Source organism: Ctenopharyngodon idella, chromosome 3, assembly GCF_019924925.1.
Source record: "Ctenopharyngodon idella isolate HZGC_01 chromosome 3, HZGC01, whole genome shotgun sequence".
Taxonomy (NCBI): domain Eukaryota; kingdom Metazoa; phylum Chordata; class Actinopteri; order Cypriniformes; family Xenocyprididae; genus Ctenopharyngodon; species Ctenopharyngodon idella.
Genome location: NC_067222.1, coordinates 48578477 through 48601951, shown reverse-complemented (window position 1 = coordinate 48601951; position 23475 = coordinate 48578477). Strand labels below are relative to the sequence as shown.

General features: G+C 42.6%; 1 pseudogene; it reads right to left on the bottom strand.

Moving 5' to 3' along the window:
- Window positions 1-12376: 12376 nt before the first annotated feature.
- On the bottom strand, window positions 12377-21739 carry LOC127507815 (uncharacterized; annotated as a pseudogene).
- Window positions 21740-23475: the final 1736 nt, after the last annotated feature.

Below are 23475 nucleotides of genomic sequence, written 5' to 3'. Positions count from 1 at the left end.
AATGAAATCTTGTCTAAAAATTTGTATTACATTAAAAACATTGTTTATCATTTGATAAATTATAGACAATATAAATATATTCATCCTAGTTTAATACATTGCTCATATATATATATATATATATATATATATATATAATTTTTTTTTTTTTTTTTTTTTCAACATTTCATTTGATTTAGGTTATTTCAGTATAGCAATAGTTTGGGAAAAGCCAAACTAGTAAATAAGTACATGTTATTAAAAAAAAGAAGCATGTTTTCTAATGTAAGAAGGGGGGAAAAAAACTAACTTGTCAGAAATTACATCCTCAGGATCAAGTCACTCCTCAAAATGTAACCGAAACCATAGTCATGCTCTTCTTCTGAGGTAAATTCTTCCTCAGATCATTAACATATGAATAGCACACACTGTCTGTAGGCATGTTCACACTAGTGGTAGTGAGCACATCCTGTTTGTTTTCTTTATTTTGCAAAAGCACAATATTTTGTTTTGATTGTAAGTGGACACGAGTAAAAGTAGACCCCTTTTTTAATGTTTTGATTTTATCTGTATGAACTTTTATCTGTAATCTTCAGATTCAAACACTGGCTGTGTGGTAATCACCAGCTGGGGTGCCCTTGATAGCCACCAGAGGGCACTCCACCCCAGATTTTTGTCATTCCCTCACAAACTACATTTCCCAGAACTCTTCATCCCTGATTGTATTCAGCTGTTTCTCATCTCATTACCTCTGCCTTTAAAAGTCATGTATCTCTCAGTCACTCTTCGCAAAGTCTTGTATATGTCAGCACTGCATTTCTCAGTTTTATAAAAAGGTTACTTTGACTACAAACCCCATTTTTCTCTAAACAATTCTTCATACAATATTTTCACCCATATTTCTTTATTGCATACTTCTGAACCGTTTTAAGCCTTAGAGCTTTCTTCATACTCAAATCAATTTTAAGCCTCCTTCCTTATCTTTTTGAGATCCTCACATTCTTCCCTCTACACAATAAATCAGTGGAATTTGTCTCTATTGACACCCACTCTGGCAAGTCTAGAACATTTAATGTATGAACAAATCTTGACATTAGCAATGTGTTACTTGTGTTCCCTTTCAATTTCAGTTCTCTTTGTTTCCAGTAATTAACTGTTTGCTTTATTTTCTACAGGATCATGGACATGTTTGAGAAGTACTGCTTAAATTTCAGATTTTTCAATATTTTTGCTCCTGCTGATTTCCCATATGTATTCATGTGCTCCATTATCTGCTTTATGCTGTTTATGTCCCTCACAGTAAAGGTAGTATCATCTGCATACTGATGAATTAAGCTTACTCCATCTCCTGCAAAGATAATTGGCTTTATCGCTTTGTCTGCTTTAATTTGAAGTTGCCAATGGCTCAACAGTTATACAGTAGAGCCGACAAAGGGCAATCCTGCTTTATAAATCTCTCAATATTAAATTCATCTGTTGACATTCCATTACACTGGACAACACTATGCGCATTACTATACAGCAACTTAATCTATGTACTAAATCTACCACCAAAGCCAAATGTTTCCAAAGTTTTCTCCAAAAACTAGTGTTCCACACTATCAAAGGCTTAATTTAAATCCACACTTAACAAAACCCATCGTTCCCTCTTCATATAAAATACCACCTCTTATTGTGCTTATATCAATAATATCTTTTAATATATATCAGACTGGTTTTACAGATGGCTTCGTTTAGTTTAGTTTGTTTATACAGCACATTTTAAAACAGGTTTTAAAAATAAAGTGCTGTACAACAAATATAAAACAAAAGAAAACCAAAAGGACAAATGAGAATTAAACCCTCAAACAGAATTAAAACACAAAGAATAAAAATGGGTCTTCAAAGAGGATTTAAACAAAGAAATAGAAGGGGAAGATCTTATGTGATGGGGAAGACTGCTCCAGAGCCTAGGAGCTGTCACAGCAAAAGCCCGGTTGCCTTTAGTTTTAAAATGTGAACTAGGGACTGAGGAGAAATTGACTAGATAACTGAAGAGATCTAGAGGTATTATGCGGGATCTTGTCTGAGGGCACTAGTGGGCTCATGTAGCCATGGCTGTACTTTTTTCATCACCTTGGATGTCTGTTCTAAGGGGAACAAGTGAGTCTAAAGTGGAAGTGCAGGTACTTTTAAAAAGATCAACTTTCACAGCATTTGGAATTTGGGTAGATTAATACACATCATTGAAAGACTTGGTAGTAGAGGAATTAAAACATTTGGAATAACGAAGGATGATCGGGGATCATAATAAAAAATTACCGGAGGATTGTGTTTATATATATATTTTTTTTTTGTTGTTTTTTTTTTGTTGCAAAGACAAGAAAAAGCTCCGAGCGTGCGTGGCCTATTCCTGAGTCTGAGCCTCACATGCACTACGACATGAGGTTTCTATTTCAGTGGAAAGATGTTCGTATGCTTGACTATATTTTTACCAGTATTGACAAGATGTTTAGATGGTGCGACATGTATGACCGTTACAGTTCTGTGAAAGTGCAATTGTTTCACCCCGAGCTGGGCGTTACCAACACTGAAGACCGCCTCTTAACCCCCAGGGGTCTGAGTGATTCTAGGGCCCTTGAGATGTTTTGACATGCCCTGACATTTGTGCTTATTTCAGCTACTTATAACATACTATTGGCCAACATGTAATTTTGCTTTATTCAGCACAAACTCTGCTACAAAAATATGTGAGCAAAATAGATGTACATGTTTGTAGTATTATTATTATTATTATTATTATTATTATTATATATATATATTTTTTTTTTTTTTTTTTTTTAAATAAAGATTATGCGTGGTTAGTAAGTTCTGGGGAAAGAAATGTCCTTGCAATAAAGCCAAAAAACACATACTAAATAGTTGTTCACAAAACTGAGTTTTCAAGCTTGTAGGCTAGAATTTTTACTACACAATTATGTAAAAATTATTCTGAACACTTCAACACAAACAACAATGATAAGTCAGTTTTTGTGTCATCACTGCTGTATGTGTGGGAGTGTTTATGGCCATGAATATTTATGTGATTCGCACCAGGGGAGACAAAGGACACTCCCCCCAGTGGCTAATGGCCCATCAAAGTGGGCTCATTAAACTCGGACTCATTTATTTTCTTTTAGCTTATGATGTTGCCTGAATTATATAGGGGTTTTTTGAGTGGTTTATGGCCTATCTTGCATGCTTTATATTTTATCTTATGTATTAGTTTATTATCTTATCTTTTTGTGTAAAATTGTACAGCACTTTGGTACAACACATTGTTTTTAAATGTGCTTTATAAATAAACGTAAATGTAAACTTGAATGCTGTGAAGTAAATGTGGCTGGTTATGTGGAATGCAGCCTGAACAAATAAAGTGACATTGGAGACTGGAGTAATGATGCTGAAAATTCAGCTTTGATCACAGGAATAAATTACTTTTTAAAATATATTTAAATAGAAAACAGTGTGTAATTGTAATACTATATCAATTTTCACAGGGACACTGATGTTCTTGGTCAGCTCAGTGGTCAGTGGGAGGTGGTCAACAGAGCACACACATCTGAACACAGTCACACATCTTTGTGCCACTCTTGAAAACAGTTCCTGTTCAACTGAAGACATAAGTGAACACTGCATGCCTGGCATTTCCATGGTGTTATTTTTATTTATTTATTATTATTATTTTTTTTTTTACCACGCACTGCTTTGCAATGTACACGGCTCCGGCGACCAACCATCGCAACATTCCTGCCATCGGAGGTCAGCTCAGCTCCTGGAACTGGTATATGGTCACTATTTGTCCGTTTTGGTGCTGCTTTCTGTGACACCACAGAGCTCTGTGATAAGTTGCTCCATAAACTCTTTATGGGACACGTTACCATGTAGCTCTTTGTGCAAAATGAAAGAGTTGGTGGAAGCAATGTCCAAGAAGTGCAGAAAAATCTTTCTGTACCACTTCATGGTTTTGTGCTGTGTTGTGTACTATATCAGCTGATCAGACAAGTCAACGCCCCCCATGTGTGTGTTGTATGCAGTCATAGGTGCCAGGACATGGAAACAACTTTGTCCTCCATGTATCTTGTGATTTCACCCTCCTCTGCACCATGTCTCCTGAATAAGCAGAATGTGGGTAGAACAGACAGATACCTCTCATGTGTCCATCCACTTCACAAATACAAGAGGTCCATCCTGAATCCATCTGATGGATCCCCTGGCAGATTTTTTTAGAATGAATTAGCTGCATTTCAAAGGGGAGTCCTTTCTGTTGTCCCTGTAAGTCCCACACGCACCAAACTTCATTGCAAACAGGTCTTTTAGGAGCTTTGGACTTGTATAAAAATTGTCCATGTACACATGGTACCCAGAACCCAAAAATGTATGGTCCAAAAGAGAAGTCACAGCATCATATGACAGTCCATGGCCTGTGGGAAAGTTGTTCTTTCCTGTGTACACAGAAAAGTCCACAGTGTATCCATTTGAAGAGTCTGCAAGAACAACTAACTTGAAACCCCACTTGGTTGGCTTGGCTTTCATGTATTGTCATTCCAGTGTTTGCTTTGTATGCCACCATTCTCTCATCCACAGCTAAATTTTTTCTAGGATGATAGATGGCTTTGCAAAAGCATGACGAATAGTGTCCATGAGAGGTTTGACCCGGAACAGACGGTCATGTTCAGCTGTGCCCCTCTTTCTGTCATTCACTTTGTCTGCATCTGGGTGACTCATGTGCACATTCCAAGAAATCGTCCGGTATCTGTCCCTAGACATAACTGTAGCTGGAAAAGTTACGGAGAAAACACTGCTCTGCTGCCAATAGTCCCTGATGGAGTTCACCTTCACCATTGCCATGTAAAACAGCAGCCCAATGTAGCGGTACATCTGTCCATTTATATTTGCAGCCCGTGCATTGGTGTTATGGCACAGAGTTGAGACAGCACTTTCTGAAAAAAAGAGTTTGAATAGACTCATGGGAGAATGTGACTCAGCAGAGCTCAGTTGTGGTCCAGTTTCACGTGCGGGCAGGAATCGCAGAGTATGTGGAACCATGTCAACATAAGTCTGTGTTTTCCATGACAGAGTGGACTGCCTGTTGTTTGCCTGCTTGTTTGCCTTGGCTCTCTTTGGAACAGGTGCTTGGAAATTTTCCTTGTTACATCTGTTAAAAAAGAGCAGTATTTTCCAGTACTGCCTTAACCCTCTTGGGCATGGAGTTCACCAGAGCTTCACAGGTTGCCACTGGAGTCCTTTTCCACACTTCCATGATGACATCACGGAGCTGTTGGATGTTAGAGACCTTGCGCTCCTCCACCTTCCGTTTGAGGATGCCCCACAGATGCTCAATAGGGTTTAGGTCTGGAGACATGCTTGGCCAGTCCATCACCTTTACCCTCAGCTTCTTTAGCAAGGCAGTGGTCGTCTTGGAGGTGTGTTTGGGGTCGTTATGTTGGAATACTGCCCTGTGATCATGCTCTGCTTCAGTATGTCACAGTACATGTTGGCATTCATGGTTCCCTCAATGAACTGTAGCTCCCCAGTGCCGGCAGCACTCATGCAGCCCCGTACCATGACACTCCTACCACCATGCTTGACTGTAGGCAAGACACACTTGTCTTTGTACTCCTCACCTGGTTGCCGCCACACACGCTTGACACCATCTGAACCAAATTGACACCATCTGAACCAAAAACCAATTAGACCAAGTTTATCTTGGTCTAATTGGACCACAGGACATGGTTCCAATAATCCATGTCCTTAGTCTGCTTGTCTTTAGCAAACTGTTTGCGGGCTTTCTTGTGCATCATCTTTAGAAGAGGCTTCTTTCTGGGATGACAGCCATGCAGACCAATTTGATGCAGTGTGCGGCATATGTTCTGAGCACTGACAGGCTGACCCCTAACTCCTTCAACCTCTGCAGCAATGCTGGCAGCACTCATACGTCTGTCCCAAACAACCTCTGGATATGATCATTTATGATCCTCTTTATCATTTACCGATAACTACTCACTACTTCTACTTCTTTTACTACCACATTCTTTAAGAATAAACCACTAGTTACTTGTTCAAACTTAAAACACTATTTCACAGCAAATTTAAGTTCTTACATCCCATTTATGCTCTTCATTTCTGATTTTCCCATAAATGATCACTCTTAAATTTGTGAAAGTCAGAAAAAATGCTTGAGGCTTTTTCTGTGGGGATAGACCCTGTTTTAAGCAAATAGGATAGACAAAGAATGGGCTCTACACTTAGATTAATTACGTCAGTTACATATTTTCCAGTGTCTTGACTCCCTGTCAGTCTTTATGTTACTTGTTTCTTGACTCGGTTATGTCATTTAACCACTACTCTCATCAGTTGTGTTTCCATTTACATCAATTGCTCTCTCAATCGATTCTAAGAACATGTCATCAGTATAAACAGGCAGTTTCACCATCTGGTATGACTATGGTGGAGCCAATTTAACCATGTGTTATCCGCCTGCTTAGGCTCTTTTACGGCCTGCTTCATGTGAAGAACTATGTCAGTGATGTTATCGTTAAAATCTGGAATGTGAAAACAGCATGATGTCCCCAACATTTTGCACACCCCACCTTTCTCCGCAGTTATCATAGCAAGGACTAACCTGTTCTGGATCACTGCATTTCTGATCTGTTTCATTTCATCATTTACCATTGTCAAAGCATTCTCAGTACCGTTGGCTATAGCTAACACAGTCCATGCTAACCCATTTATTTTATTAATTGAGACCGCAGTCCCCGCCCCCATCAGAAGTGACCACCCAACGTTTGCCCCAGGTGACGTCCATGGATCTGATAACACATACCCCTTGTAATGTTCTGGCAAAGTCTCTGGCATGATGTCAACCCCTCTTTTCTTTCTCCCCTTTTGTTTGGACTCACCATGTGGCAGATACACAGAAGTCCCTACACTCATCAGAGCTGGATGGTAGCATCCTGACCATCCTTTTCTTGGCATGTAATGATAAGCTCTATCACCACACACCCACACTGCAGCAGAAGACGTGTCTTTCAGTCTGCTTGGAGGTTTCACTCTTAGAGGTGGAATCGGTACGTCTGGTTTGTTGTGCACGTACTTGGTTGTACAAACAGGTGCTGGGAACCTTGTTGGCACTTTTCCCTTGTCAATGTCTGCTGCAGCCCTTAACACTTCAGTCATTTGTAATGGAATCAAACAGGTGGTGTCTTTCATGGTGTCAACAGTCAGTGGGGCAGCTTCCCAGGCATGAGTCATCTGCAAACAGAGCCAGCAACTTGTTTATCTCTAGTTCCTCCTTTTGCAGCAGGGCCAGAGTGCATGCTTTGTTCCCTTGGCACTTCATCATAGCTCTCTGCACTTCTTCATTCGCTCCCCCTCTTCCTGCTCCATCATTCCCCATCCACGTCATCTCTTCTCTAGTAGCTGGTTCGAAAGTAGGTTCAATAAGTAGTTTTCACTGGCTCTGGTTCGGTTACAACAATGCTGAATGCTTCATACCAGTCTTTTCCCGCTCTGTCAATACCACAAAAGTACTTGCCTTGATCTGAATCTTTTATCCGTTCCGTAGCTTGTTGGGTTGGTGTAGGCTTTCACATCGATCCACTTGCATGGCTCTTTGCAAAAGTAGACTTGTGCGAAGTTAGTCAACCCTCGCTCTTCACACCCAGGACAGTTCCTTTCGAATGGATTGCACTTGAATTGAACAAAAGATCCTTCCACGATGGTGATGTTTTCTTCCAGACCCCGTGTAGGTACCACTGTCGTTGGGGCTGCTCTTCTGATGCGTCGAATGAACGTGTCGTTGCTATCAAGTAGATGATCTTCATCCATACTGGCATTAGTCCCTGTCACCGTCACTCTGGTTGTCTCTACTAGTTCTGTGGTGAGGTACATTGTGATGGCGCATATTATCACAGCCATTACGATCAATATGCATGTTGAACCTCTCAAACCACACATTCCTGGAACTCTGAAGGGGTGCCATGCTCCATCTTCTTCAGTTAGCCAGGTGCTCCGCGCAGATGTATGGCCAGAAGGTATGAGGTAGATTGGTTGTGGATGCACTCAGCGGTCTACTCTATCTATGAAAGGGCGCCACCCCTGCACAGATTGCGCAACAATTGTTGTGTAGCCTCTCCACCCCCTTCCGGACGGTGAGTTAAACCTCGTTGAGCTCCACTTGAGCACACAGCTATGATGCTGGGATCTGTTATCAGTACTTCTTGGATCTTTCTCAACTCCCACCCTTTCACAGCAACTGCAGCTTGTGCTCTTACGATGGGCTCTAATTGGCACACTGGCTGTTTCAACACAACATTCCAGCTGTGTCCTTGTTCCTGAGCTGATAATGGCACTTGGTGTTTATACAGGATCTTGGCGTTAATTGACGTGACTTTCTCTCCTTGGCACTGGTGTGTTGGTCCAGATTAGCCAACCTGAACGTCCCCCTTGGCACAGGGCAGCCTTCTGTCTACTCCTCCCTATGCTTCTCCTCTCGTTCCTCCTCTTGAGGTGGGGTTGGGACCTTCCTGAAGTGGCTGGCCCTCTCTGCCACTTTTACAGCCGTGTGAGTCGTCAGAAGCACCTGGAATGGCCCTAGACACCTCTTTGCCCTCCAACTCTTTCTCCTCAGGTCTCTCACCACGACAAAGTCGCCTGGCCTGATTTTATGGAGGGTGGTCTCTGCCACTTTCCCCTGAGCAGCTTTCACCTGGACACAAATATTAGACAACAGAGAAGACAGCTCTTTACAATAACTTATCATGTCATGTTCACACAATTCTGCTGATGGCAGCAGTTGCTTACCCCCCTGAACCTTAATTCGTGGTGGTTTACCAAAGAGAATTTCAAATGGGCTCAGGTTTATCCTGCTTCTTTTTCTCATTCTCATATACATAAGAACAATCGGCAGCGCCTTGAGCCATGTGAGGCCAGTTTCCTCACAACATTTTGCCAATTTGTTTTTCAAAATACCATTCTGTTTCTCGATCGCCCCTGCCCGAAAATGGAGCATAGGAGCAATGCGTCCTCCATGTCTATACCCAGAAATTGACCCACCTGTTTTATTGCCTCATTGACAAAGTGTGTTCTGTTATCTGAACTGATTTTACGTGGGATTCCCCATCTTGGGACAATTTCAGTCAGCAGGGCCTTCGCCACCTCTGCTGCATCCTGCTTTGACGTGGGGAATACTTCTTCTACCCGTTTCGACCACATATCAACCATTGTTAGACAATATTTCTTCCCATTGCATGGGGTCAGTTCAACAAAAATCACACATAAGATATTCAAATGGGCCTGATGCCGGGGGCTGAGACATTTGAGGCATTTTTATTCCCCTTGCCACATTGTGGTTGTTACAAATCACACATCTTTTACAAAAATTTTCCGCAAATGTTAACCCCTTTGTAAACCACAATTCTTTCACTTCTGCCACCATCGCCATTTTTGATGCATGATCTTGTCCGTGTAAAAACTTAGTGTAATGAGGGTAAAAATGTCAGGGTAAACAAGGCTTGCCATCACAACTCATCCAAATTACATCCACCAGCGTACAGCCGGCCTGCTTCCACTGGTTCCTCTCTGCCACTGAGACAAAGGTCTGCATACTCTGTAAAGGAGAATCAACATTGTTGTTTTCAGATAACAAGGTACACTCTGCTTCCTTTGTCTCGCCAGACAATGCCACAGCCTTCGCTTTTCCGTCGGCCAGTCTGTTTCCTGTTGAGATAGAGCTGGTATCGTTACTGTGTGCCGCACATTTGCAAATGGCCACCTTTCCAGGCAGCAGAATGGCCTCCAAAAGCGCAGCAACAAGAGAAGCATTTAGTATTGGGCGCCCATCCGACTTTAAAAATTTTCTGTGTTTCCACAAAGCTCCAAAGTCATGACAAACCCCAAAAGCATAACGCGAATCTGTATAAATTGTGACACGTTTACCCGCCATGAGTTTACATGCTTCTGTTAACGCTACAAGCTCAGCTGCCTGGGCTGAGTAATTTGATGGCAACGTGCCGGATGCGACAACTTCAAATTCAGTTGTTACCGCATACCCGACTCGATTCTTACCTGTTTGTGGATCTTTGAACGCCGAACCATCCACAAACAGGATATTGTCACAATTTTCGATTGGTTCGTCAGAAAGATCTGGACGTGGTGTACACACTTGTTTGAGAGCGGTTAGACAACAGTGATGCTCCTCCCCATCCTCCTCTGTCGGAAGGAGGGTGGTGAGATGGTTGTGCAATGCTTAACCACAACATTCGGCATATCAAGCAAGATAGTATGGTATCGTAACCATCTTGCTGTTGATAAATGCAATGTTTTCTGTTCTTGCAAGATCATGGAGACCTCATGAGGCACCATCAAGGTTAGGTCAGAATACCCCACAAATTCCCTAGACGCCATCACGGCCTGCTCAGCAGACGCCACGGCCCTCAGACAACGTGGCAATCCGGCTGCAACTGGATCTAATTTGCTCGAGAAATAGGCCACAGGTTGCAGCCTGTCTCCATGACGCTGCAAGGGAACAGAAGTCATAAATCCATGTTTTTCATCAACCATCTGAACAAAGGGCTTGGTCGGCACAGGGAGGCCCAACGTTGGGGCCTGAGACAGCTGAAGCTTCATAATTTCAAAAGCTTCATCTGCCTCCACTGTCCACTCAATTCTGTCACATGACTTCAATCCCTTTCCCACTGTAAGGGCTCTCAAGGGCTGTTCGTGTATCACATAATTGGGGATGAATGTTCTGCAGTATGAGCACATCCCCAAGAATGAGAGCATTTGTCTTTTTGTAATTGGTTTCAGCACATCCCTTATCGCCTACACCCTTTTTTCAGACAGCGATTTACTGTTTCTGGAAATTACATGCCCTAAAAATGTCACTTGCTGCTTGACAAACTGCAATTTTGACATGCTGACTTTGTGGCCCTCCTGCGCCAAATGCTTCAGGAGGGAGAGTGTCAGCCATGCATGTGGGTTCATCCTGTAAGGTTCCACCCACCAGCCCAATGATGGCATCTAGTGGTCTGGTCGAAGGTATTTCGCGTGTACGTCCTCTGGCACGTCTGTAAAAATCATCTCAATTTAATACAACATTGATTTCTAATTCAGTTCTGACTTCGTGAATAATTTAATCTGACTCCAATTATAAATGACTCTTAGTTTCACAATTTTTCCGATGTAACAGCTGATCATAAGATTAGTTGTGCTTTAATTTGGATATTAGATTCTTCTGATTATCTTACGCTTTCAATTATTCGTTCACTGCGGTCCCGGTATCGCTTTAGAAAAGTCACTTCGGCCGACTGAATGCTCTTCTCGGACACAAACTCGTCAGTTCTGACCTTAGACATTGGATGCATGGCAAATATCTACCTTTAAGTCGGTCGCGCTCTGCTTACTCGTAACAAAAAGCATAGTTTTTATATATTTGCGAAAACTGCAACTTATTTAAGGCAGCGATTAGTCAGAAATCGAAATGGACTTAATTGATGTGCCCTATGCTCCATCTATTAAACCTTCCGTATGATCTATCCTGAACACAGATTTGCGGTAATACCTCCGCTTTAATCTACTAGAAATAATGAATTAAGAATAATGCAGAATAAATCTAGAATAACATTTATTGTTTTTGCCAGGCAGGATAAAACATCAATTAAAGAATTAAAAGAATACATCACACAACCGATCAGCATAAAATACAAAGTACAATTCAAAACAAAATATTAAAAAGAATTTCAAAGAGTCAGCATACCTGGCAAATAGAGATACACACAGCAATTGTGCGGGAAGTTCTGAATGCAGATTCTTCCTTGAGTGGTTTGCCAAATCCATTTTAAATTCCCCAAGTCTTAACAAAAGGACTGTAAACATTTAGCACCCAAATATTTATGCAGCTTTTGTTGGACCTTTTCTCGTGCCCCAAAGGGGTCACACGCCTGGTTTTGGGGATCAAAACAAATGGTTAATAAAGATCTTTATTGGGGCATCTCCCACACCAGGAGAAAAGGTTTTGTTTTCTTTATTCTTGTCTGTTCTATTGATGTGGGAGTGAAACCATGTTACCAGCCGCACCAGAAATATTTACATTGAGGTCACTTAAAACAGATAAGATAACAGATTTGTGAGACTCGCATGGCCTCAGGGGAAGGAGAAGGTGTGAGGAGTCAGGAACTCAGCATGGGGGGGAAGAGAGGAGGTCAAGCCAGGTGTTGTTCTGCGCTCTTTCTTGCAGATCCTTTCTACAGATTAGAGTTTTATTACAGGATAGGAATCTTGAATTCAGTCTTGGTAAAATCCATCCTTACAGTTCTGCCCTTGGCCCCTTGGGGCAGATCCAGAGCAGTCCCTGAGGGGCCACTATCTATGGATTTCTTGCAGCTTGCTTACGGTTGTAGTTTCTGTAGGGCTGGTACCCGTAGTGGACTGAGCGCGATGGCCACATTGGTTGAAGTGCGCATCGCACAGAGGAGACATCTGAAGTAGCAGCACTGAATGAGAGTGAATAAGAAGATGAGCACACTGGCGATGGCGCATGCACGAAACATCCAGTCCCACCAGGTGTAAGCATACCAAGCTGAGCGGGTAGAGGAACTTGACAGGATCTCTGCAGTCCTTTTCGCCAGATTTGCTTCCACTTGTGCTTGGTTGAGGTGGTATTCAGTCTGTAAAATAATCCCTTGAACTAAGTCCATTGTGTTGACCAAAGCTTGTGTGCTTTGCTCATAAAAAGTGTCCTCCCACCATGGGGAAACATCTACATCTAGCGGTACCTTTCCCAGGATGTTTATCTGGCCCATTGAAAAGTCCTCTTTCACTTCCAAGCAGAAAGTGTGGTTTGCAGGGCAGGTCAGACCTCCATAGGTGAAGGAATTCATCTCGCTTACAACGCACCACTGAGTATGAGACACTTGGACAGCATCGGAATGGCCATGCAAAGACTGCATATTAATGAGCTTAGAATCATTGGCAGAAAAAGGTTGCAAAGTATTGCAGGTACAGATAATGTAGCTAGATGTTTTATGGCAACAGGTGCGAGTGGTAAATAAGGTTTCAGTGCCCTTCAAAGTCATATACCCCGTAAGATGGTCCCATTTAATGATCTGATCTTTCACTACAATGCCAATAGAGCATATGCTAGTGGAATTTAGGTAGACTTGATCAGGGTGAACAGAGGGAAAGTGGCAAAAAACCCAATACAACCAATACATTCATTTCCAGTATACATCATTAATGTTGACAACAATTCAGAATAGTTAATGTTCTTCATTTTTTCTGAAGTAAGCCATCTAAGCAGATCTAAAACTTCTATAAGATCATTTAAGATGAAGAATCTCGTTTAGTATGAGCAGGTGGAATTTGGACTGCAAGTCTGTTTTTGTAATCAGAAACTAAAAGTTTCATCATTATAATTACAATGTTTTACATAAGCAGACAAAATGTTAGAGATATTATACGTCACATGTGTTATCACAAGATTGACATCATGAAGCAAAGTCTTGTTTACATTTCCTTTGATAAGGCCACCTGGAGGGGTGGGATATAATTTTGGACACTGTGGGCTTTTTATATCCGCAAGTGGTTAGATTAAAGCAATGATGTAATGTCCATGAACAAGTATGAGGGCTAGTAAAATCGTCCATATTTGCCTCACATTTTCCCACACAGTATGTTCCTTCTTTTCATCCAGTCCAAACAAATGTTTTCAAACTGTTTTTTGGTTCAGGATTTGTTAGGTTAAAAAGAAGTTCAGTAAACTTCAAATGTGTATCATTATGTGTTGTAGTGTGCCTACACCTATATGTTGCTGGTTTCAGATCCTTAATGGAGTAACATTTTTTTGGATCTTCACCATAGTTGTTGATTTTATACAGTAGGTTTTGACTACCAATTTTTGAACCTGGGTACTCTTTAAGTTGATTCCAGGTAGTAATGTTACGGTGAAATTTTGGTGCGAGTGTGTAACCTGTGATGTTTGTGTCTGGGAGATGAGTAGAACCTGACTTACAGCAGATTTTAGCTACACAATTTGGTTCCGGTGCTAATCCGGGAGGCCATGTGACTATTTCTTTGTATGTAATTGGAATGTAAGGTGTGGATGGCCCCTTGGTATATTTCCATACCCATCTCCCGCATCCTAGGATGTGTGCGAGTGTGACACGTTGTCCCAATTCGATGCATGTGGGTCCAGACACCGCCCTGGCATCCGGCCTCCATGGAATTGCAGTGACTGTCCTGTGGAAAAGAAAGATCATAATTAAATGAACCTTTGAACAGTTTGCACTGGGACATGTGGTACCATCTTAATTTTCCTCAGATGGTCACGGCCACGCAGCTGTTGCAGACAGCTTTAATTTCATAGGGCCCGTGCCATCTAGGGGAGAATGCATTTTGTTTTACAAAAACGCGTACCATCACAATATCTCCTTCTGAAAATTTTGTTTCAGAGATTGGGTTAAATTGTGTATCATTTGTCAGGTCTGACTGTTGTCGTTTCAGATCAGCCTGAGTGTGCAACACCTTCAGTCTTTCTTGCAATTGCACCAATACAGTCTGCTGCGTTGCGAGCATTAGAGGCCCCAGGTCTGCTGGGGAAATCTCTGGATCAATAGGCAACTTCATCACTCTTCTGGTCATAAGCTCATATGGGTTAATTCCTGTAGCTTTTGATGGGGTTGCTCGCAGCACAGTTAGAACAGTGGGCAAAGCATCAATCCACTTGTTTTGGTGTTGGGCTATCTGCTTGGAGATATTTTCTTTGATAGTCTGGTTAATGCGTTCAACCATCCCCAAGCTCTGTGGTCGAAATGATACATGAAATCTTTGCTTAATGTTCAGCATTTTGCACATATCTTTCATAACCTGTCCAGTAAAATGAGTCACTTGATCAGATTCAATTTGAATTGGTGCTCCCCAAAGAGGGATGATTTGGTTCGCCATCACACGTGCCACCGTGTTTGCGGTGTTATTGCGAGTGGGAATCGCTTTGACCCATTTTGAGAATTTATCAATTATCACAAGGCAATATCGATACCCCCCTTTGGCACTGGGTAGCGGACCAATGAAATCCAATTGTAAGGACTTCCAGGGTCCTTTAGGTGGTTCTGGCCTGCGCAGGTTTGTTCGGCCTAATTTTCCCTGGTTAATTGTGGCACACACCAGACAGGTGTTGCACCATCTTTCAATGTCAGCTGTCATTCCTTGCCACCAAAATTGTTTTTGTATCAGTTGTGCTGTTTTTGTTGCAGACACATGCGCATATTCATGATACAATTTGATTATTGGCTTTTGAAGCGCTTCTGGAACGACAAATTTTCCATCTCGGGTGACTATGCCTTCGATTATGTTAATCATCTGATCATGTTTCAAGTGTGGGACAAGTTCTCCATCAGAGACCCAAAGATCTTGTTGATACTGTTTGAGGTCTATGGGTGTAACTTGCGCTGCACTTGCTACAGAAACAGAGGGTGTTTCGTTTTGCCATAGGTCACCTTTCACTGCTGCCAGCTTAGCCAATTGGTCAGCAATATTATTGTTTTTCTCATGCATATCAGGATTTTTGTTGATGTGCGCACGCAATTTTACAACGGAGATGGGGGCTTCTCGCGCTTGTATTTCTTGCCAAATTGCAGTTATAGTGTTGAAATGTTTTATAGGCATTCCGGCAGATGTGAGGAAGTTCCGCAATTGCCACTGAGCCATAAAATCTGTTACCACGCCATACGCGTAACGGCTGTCCGTATATACGCAGAGCGGTTCAGGGTATGCCTTGATCGCTTCTAGCAATGCAACGAGTTCAGCTTCTTGTGCAGATATGTTAGATGGTAATTTAAACAACAACTGCTGTTTTGCATCTGTATCGGGGAGATGAGGAGCCCACACTGCACAGCCAGTATAAAAATGACCATTTTGACAGAATCGAGAACCATCAATGTACACCTGCACTTGGCCTGGTAGTGGCTGGTCATGTACAAGGCTTTGTGCCTCTTGTTCAGGCTGGCATGTGTGTGGATGTCCCTCATCATCTCCGAGCAGATGTGGCAAGATTCGTGTGTGTTTTTTTATTTTTTTATTGTGATTTCACGCGCTTGAATGTCTGCTAGCCATCTCGCTAATCTTTGGGAGGAAACTCCCTTTATCCGGCCTTGTAACAGCATTCGTACAGGTGTATGCATTGTGTGTGTGTATAACAACAGGTTGAAATCCGACAATGGGTTCTGTTGTTTTTAGCATCCAATGCACCGCGAGTACCTGCTGTGTACAGGGGTCGAATCCTTGTTCAACTAGATTTTTTTTTTTTTACGGCTGTAATAAGCGATTGGATGCAGTTTTCCCCCATGTTCCTGAGCTAAGACTCCACTTAATGTGATTTCATGTGCGTCTACTTGAATATGAAAATCTTTTGATGGGTTGGGCAAACCCAGGGCGGGCGCGGCACACAATCATTGTTTTAAATTGGTAAATGCTTGTTCATGTTCATCAGTCCATTCAAGGACTCATTTGGTTTTGTTTTGCCTTTTAAATGCGAATACAACGGTGTGGCGGTATTTGCAAAAATTAGTGTACTTCCCTTTGGGCTTTTTCTTAGTTCATTTTAAAGCCTGCGTCACTTAACATCTGTAACACTGTGTCAACCAGTTGCAAGTGTCTCTCAAGTGGTTCTTCTGTGGCTATTAGTATGTCATCTACATAGTGAACTACTTTGCCAGTCTTTAATAAGGGAGTGAGCACATCTGCCACAGCTCTGTGAAAAATGGCTGGGCTGTTGTGAAGGCCTTGTTGCATTTGTTCCCATGTGTACTGCATTTGGTTTACAGTAAATGCTACCTTCCATTGGTCTTCTCGTTTGACTTTGATAGACCAGAAACCATTTTTAATATCAAGCACTGTGAACCACAAAGCACTGGTTGAAACTTGTGATAAGATGGTAGACGGGTTTGCCACTATAGGTGTTGCCTTAGCTAAAACTTTGAGACGTTGATAATCAATACAAAGACGCCATTTACCATTGGGTTTCGGAACGGGTAAACACGGAGAATTTCGCCGAACTATCTCTCTAATCTCAAGCTGTTTCACTATCTCATGAACAGCGACCTCTGCCTCTGGCTTGATGCGATATTGTTTTTGTGGGGGAGGGGGCTCTCCCTCAGTGCATACTTCAAAGTCAATGAGGCCGCAGTCGTGTTCATGATTAGCCCAAAAATCGCTGTGTTTGTTGATGAGAAGTTGGATTGGATCTGTACTGGATATGGACATAATGCTGGCATGGCTTTGAGACAGGTATTTCTTTGTCGTTTTGTTAGTTTGTACTTCAATTTGTTTTTCAAAAAAATGAATTACAAAACCATGCTTTCTCATATCCATTCCCAATACAGTTCCTTCGCTGTTATCTGGTAAATGCCAGAATGACTCGTTTAATACTACTATGCCCAAATCGAGCTGGACTGGCTGTGTTTGGGTTGCTGTCATCAAAGTATCGCCTTTACCTTTAATTTGGATTGTTTGTGTACTTAAGGGTAGTGGAATGTTTGTGCAGGAGCAGGCGGCACCAGTATCAATAAGGATGTTAACTAACCGGCCTCCAAGGTTAGCTCTTATTTTGATTCGATTGCCACTTTTGATAACGCTTCCTACAGCAATGGAGGCCACGCACCCCTATTGGGGACTGTTATATTTTGCTAGTAGGACAGCGAGATCTGCCTGCAAATTTTTGTATGAGCAGTCTTGGTTTGGCGGTTGGTTTTCAGTTTGATTTGGGCTGCTCTCTGGAGCATTATTTTTTGCAATCAAATTCTTTAAGCGTTTAAGGATTTCACTGTCATTTTTAGAATGCACTGTTTGATTGTTTTGCTCTTTTTTTCAGTCTGAGGCAGTTTTGAATACTGTGGTTACTTTTTTTGCAATAATAGCATCGAAATTGTGACTGAGGTTTAGTGCTAGGATTTTTAGCACCATTACCTTCTGCTAGCCATTGTGTTGTTGAAACGGAACGAGCTTTGGTTTGTTTAAGCCTGGTTTCTATTTTGGAAGCCTAATCCACCAATGACTGGTAGGTATTCTCAGATGGATCGGCTCCATGAACTAGCGCTTGCTGAATGTGAGGCCCTGCATTATTTTTCAGGAGTTGAAGTAAAACTTCCTGATCACGCTGTGCATCTTCTAAGCCTGAGTGCTCTTTGTACGTCACCCATAAACGTTCCGCATACATTTCAAATGGCTCTTTGTTGGCCTGTTTTATTTCTAAAATCCTATTCCACTCAGCGTGTGTTGGTCCCCTTAGCTCTAATAAAGTCTCTTTCAATCTTTCATACACGTCGTTTTCATTCTCGCCTTCTTGCTTAATTACAATTTCTCCAGATCTTAATTCAGGGGACATTTTTGGTTTTAGTTCCTCTGGAATAGTGAGGAGAGCAATTTGCCAAACATCTCTGACCTCTAAATTGTACACTGATGCTTGTAGCATTAAGTTGTCCCAGTAGGGTTGGAAAGGGCCTTTTCTTGGCATCATTCCCACAACTTCTTTGTGTTTGGTGCATTCTTCGCAAGTTAAAGGACAGCTAATAGTAGTGACTACTTCATCTGCGTTAGTCATTGTTTTAAGTACAGCAACTTTCATTGTTTTTCTGAGAACAGCGCCAGTTTTAGTTCGAGTCAATATTGGACTGCGCTGCCTGTCTTCGGGTCTATTTGGGTGATAATCCATATCACTTGCAGGCTCTGGAGAAGGATCGCGCAACACCGAACTAAGTTTTGTCCTTGAAGTTCGGCTACGAACTTCAGTCAGGGACAAATTATCTTTGACATTGCTTGCCAAAGCAGCAGCAGCAACATCTTCATCACTATCACTTATCTCGTCTCCAATTTTAGAATTTATTGCCGCTATTTTAACCGCAGCTACGGGAAACCCTGCAGACCCGCAGCACTCTTCAAGAGCGGATGTGTATTTTTTTTTTTTTTTTTTTTTTTTTTATCCAATTTTAGCTTCTTTTCAAGCTTTTTAATTTGCGTTTCCATTGCGTCGCCCTGTCTTGCCCAAGTTTGTTTTTCATACACAGATGCTTCAACCTGTGCTCTGAGCTTTTTCAGCTCATCTGATCGCGTTGCTTCTAGCTCTTTTATGTTCGCTATTACGCGTTCGTTTTCTGCAATAGTAGCCAAATCATTTCGACGCAGCATATAAACAATCGCGACCAGTAGTTTTCGATAGGAAGATTTAGCTTGTTTTTAAGATTTAGGCTCCTCAGCGTGGATGAATCTAATATTTGCTGTCAGTCACCACACCGGTGTGAATACTGTACTTTGGAATCACAGATTCTATGGCTTGAAGTCTGACCAAAATAAGAATTTTCACCAGAAAATGTCATCCGGGGCTGTATTAACATAACATTTTATCTTACCACTAAGAATTCTCCTAAATAGCAGTAAACTATAGCAAATAAGCTTGTTGCTCACACATTTAAATGGCTGGTTACATTCACTATAGCAGTTTGCAGCACGCTTCAGAGTTCCTCTAAAACCCTCCACCTGTATAGATCTGCTATGGGTTTATGATATATGCTATTTGTGCAGCAGCACTATATGTTACTTGCAGCAGCGTATCGGCATATGTATTACCAGTAGCAAGTTCCTGTACTTGCTTTGTAGCAGCAGCAATAATCAGCAGCAGCAGCAACAATTTAACAGCAGCATATCCATTACCATGCTTAAAATCTTCCAAGAGTTGTCATGATTGAACTATGTGTATTGACTGTGTATTAGCGTTACCTGTAGATTTCAATTTCTGTAGCCACTCCGTAGTCTTTTGCTTTGACTACGGGTGAATCTCCAGCTGAAGATTTGGACCTTTCTGGATTACAATCTGCCATCAAAATGACAAGTTTAATTATTCCAGCTTCTGTGAGAACAGGCTATCCCCCAGTTTCACAGACAAGGCTTAAGCTAGTCCTAGACTAAAATGCATGTTTGAGCTGTTTTAACTGAAAGTAACTTGCTCTGACATATCTTAAAAAATGTCAGTGCCATTGTTTTGTCTCAAGATGCACACCAATAATGTGTTTTTCTAGTGAACATTTATGATAGCTACTTAAATGTCCTAATTGAACTACGGTTAATCCTGGCTTAGGCTAAGCCCTGTCTGTGAAACCAGCCTATAAATGATCCGCTACCAGCAGCATCCTCACATGCCATATAGTCTGCTAGCTGGGACTCCTTCTTTATGTAAACAGACGTGATATAACGATGCAAAGACGAACGTCTGCATGCTCTAATTTTCCTGCGGAAACCCACCATACCGGTCTAAAATGTTTTCACTATAAACTGATTTAATTTGACGAGAGATACAGGGGGAATGGCTTTATTGCATCAGATACATGTCACTTTACTCACAGCTGATTGGTCGAGTTTGGGTCGAGTTTGTGATCTCTAACTCGGAATAAAACCTGTTCATCTCTCGAGTATGGAAAGCATTTTTCTCGCTCCTAGGTGTGACCGTCAGCCTGTCATCTGGATAGGATGTTTGGGGATGCGGCTCATTCACAACGACGACAGTGGGTTTCGTTTCATGGCTTTTAACATTTAAAAAAACAGCTCACTTTACTGGTCGTGGCACACGAGCGTATTTATTACACTAGAATTACACAGTACTAGGAGAAAAAATGGTCCAAAAATACACTAGGGCAGCGCGGGTAAAACTTCAAGTAAATACCATGTTATGACACGACAAACCGCCGCAGCAACCACTCACGTTACTCGAAAATGCACTAGGGCAGCGCGGGTACAACTTCAAGTAAATACCATGTTATGACACGACAAACCACCGCAGCAACAACTGACGTTACTCGAAAATGCACTGGGGCCAACTTCAAGTAAATACCATGTTATGACACGACTAACCACCGCAGCAACAACTGACGTTACTCGAAAATGCACTGGGGCCAACTTCAAGTAAATATGCTGTTATTACACCCGTCGTTACTTAAAATTACACAGAAGACTTGCAACAAAACCACTTAAAAAACTTCGCCGTAATAATAATAATAATAAAACAGCAGCCTTACCTGTGAATCTTGGCCGTCTCATTTAAGAATGTTAGATTCGCCAGGTTGGTCTTCCCCTCCAACATGAAAGCGAGAAACTTCTTTATTCTGTACAGTTTCCCACTCACGTTCTCCCTCAGTTTGCTGGACGGATCGGGACCTTGCTGATGCCTGCGATAGTCCTCCAGAAGATCGTCTGTGATCAAACAAGCCAAAAGTCAGCAAAAGCATTTCACACAGCCAGGATAATTATTACATTACTATTATACTCACTCAGCACCACTACCTGGTCAGGGTACTGGGGCGGGCTTGAGGGCTTCCCGGTGCTGGGGCCCAGCTGGCCGGTGGAGGGCACGCACTCCTGGGAAGACGACGGCGATGGCGGCGACACTAGATGCTTGGCGGCGGGGGGCTGTCGGGGGGGCGTCTTCCTCCGTCTTCTCCTCCTCCGCAGGACCGAGAGAGGAGAGGAGCCTTCGGGCCACCTGCTTGATGCGCGCCGAACCCTTGGTTTCGAACTTGAGGCGAAGCGCGCGGTACCGCCGGGTGACGGTCCTCAGGGTCTCGGTCAGGTGATCAACCTGCTCGTTGAGGTCAGTGTTGTCCCTACGTAGGTGCTTCACCAGCCGTTTGCAGGTTCTGCTGCTGCACTCCTCCTCCTCCTCCTCCTCAGGTTGCAAAACAGAGGTGGTGGGATCTTTCATTTCGGGGAGTGCCGCCTCGAGGTCCAGCGTGGAGACCATGGGGGTTCGACGCCCTCAGCGCACCCAGCAGTTCCAGGATCCTGCGCTGCTTGCAGGAGGTGATGGTGTCGTTTCTGGCCGTCTCCGACAGCTCCGTGTGGGACTGGATGTGGCGGTCCAAACGGGTCGTCTCCTTGCCGCACCCCGACTCCAGTGCCAGCAGGTGTTTCTTTTCGGTCTTGTTTTTGACATTGTGCATGACCATGAGATGCTGGCCTGGCCGAGCATACATACGGTAACACAGCGGGCACGATTCGATAGGCATTTTACACGTTTATGTAACGGGTCAAAAATGCGGCAGCACTTCGTCGTCTGACAGATCGGATGCAGCACGATCAACAGCTAGACAAGTTGTGGCAGGTCAAACTCTGAGTTGCGGGGCTCTTCCTCGCTCGTCGCCTCCCACCCCGGTGCGCTTTCCAGTAAGTCGCAGGCAAAATTACTTACAAATGGTCCGGGCCTGTCAGGCTGCAATTTCAAGTCACGTCAAGTCAAGTCACCTTTATTTATATAGCGCTTTTTACAATGTAGATTGTGTCAAAGCAGCTTTACATTGATAACTGGTACATTATTTGCCTGCACAGCAGCTCTTAAAAGAATAGTGTCAATGCAGGCAGATCAAAGCACTGTTGAATATCCAATGTCAAGTCAAATGTCAAGTGTCCCCAACTAAGCAAGCCAAAGGCGACAGCGGCAAGGAACCCAAACTCCATCAGGTGGCAGACAAGTGGCAAATAGGTGTTTAAATGGAGAAAAAAACCTTGGGAGAAACCAGGCTTAGTCGGGGGGCCAGTTCTCCTCTGGCCAACAGTGCTTTGTTACGATTCAGGTAGCTATCATAAGTCTGACAGGATCGCAACATTCAAAGTATTTATTCCAGTTCCATCCAATTGAGGATTGTATTCATCACGGCTGTTGAGGAACCGTGGCTGTCGTGTCGATGAGGCCCTCAGAGTGGATGATCTAGTTGACTCAATCTCTGCTGATACTTCAGGGCTGCGTTGTGGTCGTGTCAAGGCGCAGGTCTTTGGTCTCACCTGGATACGGCCTGGATCCGGTTGACTACGGTGAACCTCGGGATAACCAGAAAGACTAATATTAGCGTAGATGCCATTCTTCTTCTGATGTAACGAGTACATCAGGTGTTATAGGAAGTGTTCCCGGTTCCGGCTGACCTAATTTATGCAGCCTAATAATCCTTTAACAGATTTGAAAATATAAATTGGTAATGTGTTATGTGTATGCCAGGTTAAAGAAATGCGTTTTTAGTCTAGATTTAAACTGACAGAGTGTGTCTGCTTCCCGAACAATGCTAGGAAGATTGTTCCAGAGTTTAGGTGCCAAATAGGAGAAGGATCTACCACCTGCGGTTGATTTTGATATTCTAGGTATTATCAGCTGGCCTGAATTCTGAGATCGCAATAGACGTGAAGGACTATAATGAATTAGGAGCTCGCTCAGGTACTGGGGAGTTAAACCATTTAGTGCTTTGTAAGTAATTAGCAAGATTTTAAAATCTATACGATGTTTAACAGGAAGCCAATGCAGTGTTGACAGAACTGGGCTAATATGGTCATACTTCCTAGTTCTAGTAAAAACTCTAGCTGCTGCATTTTGTACGAGCTGTAGTTTATTTATCAGGCGAGCAGAACAACCACCCAGTAGAGCGTTACAGTAATCTAGCCTTGAGGTCATGA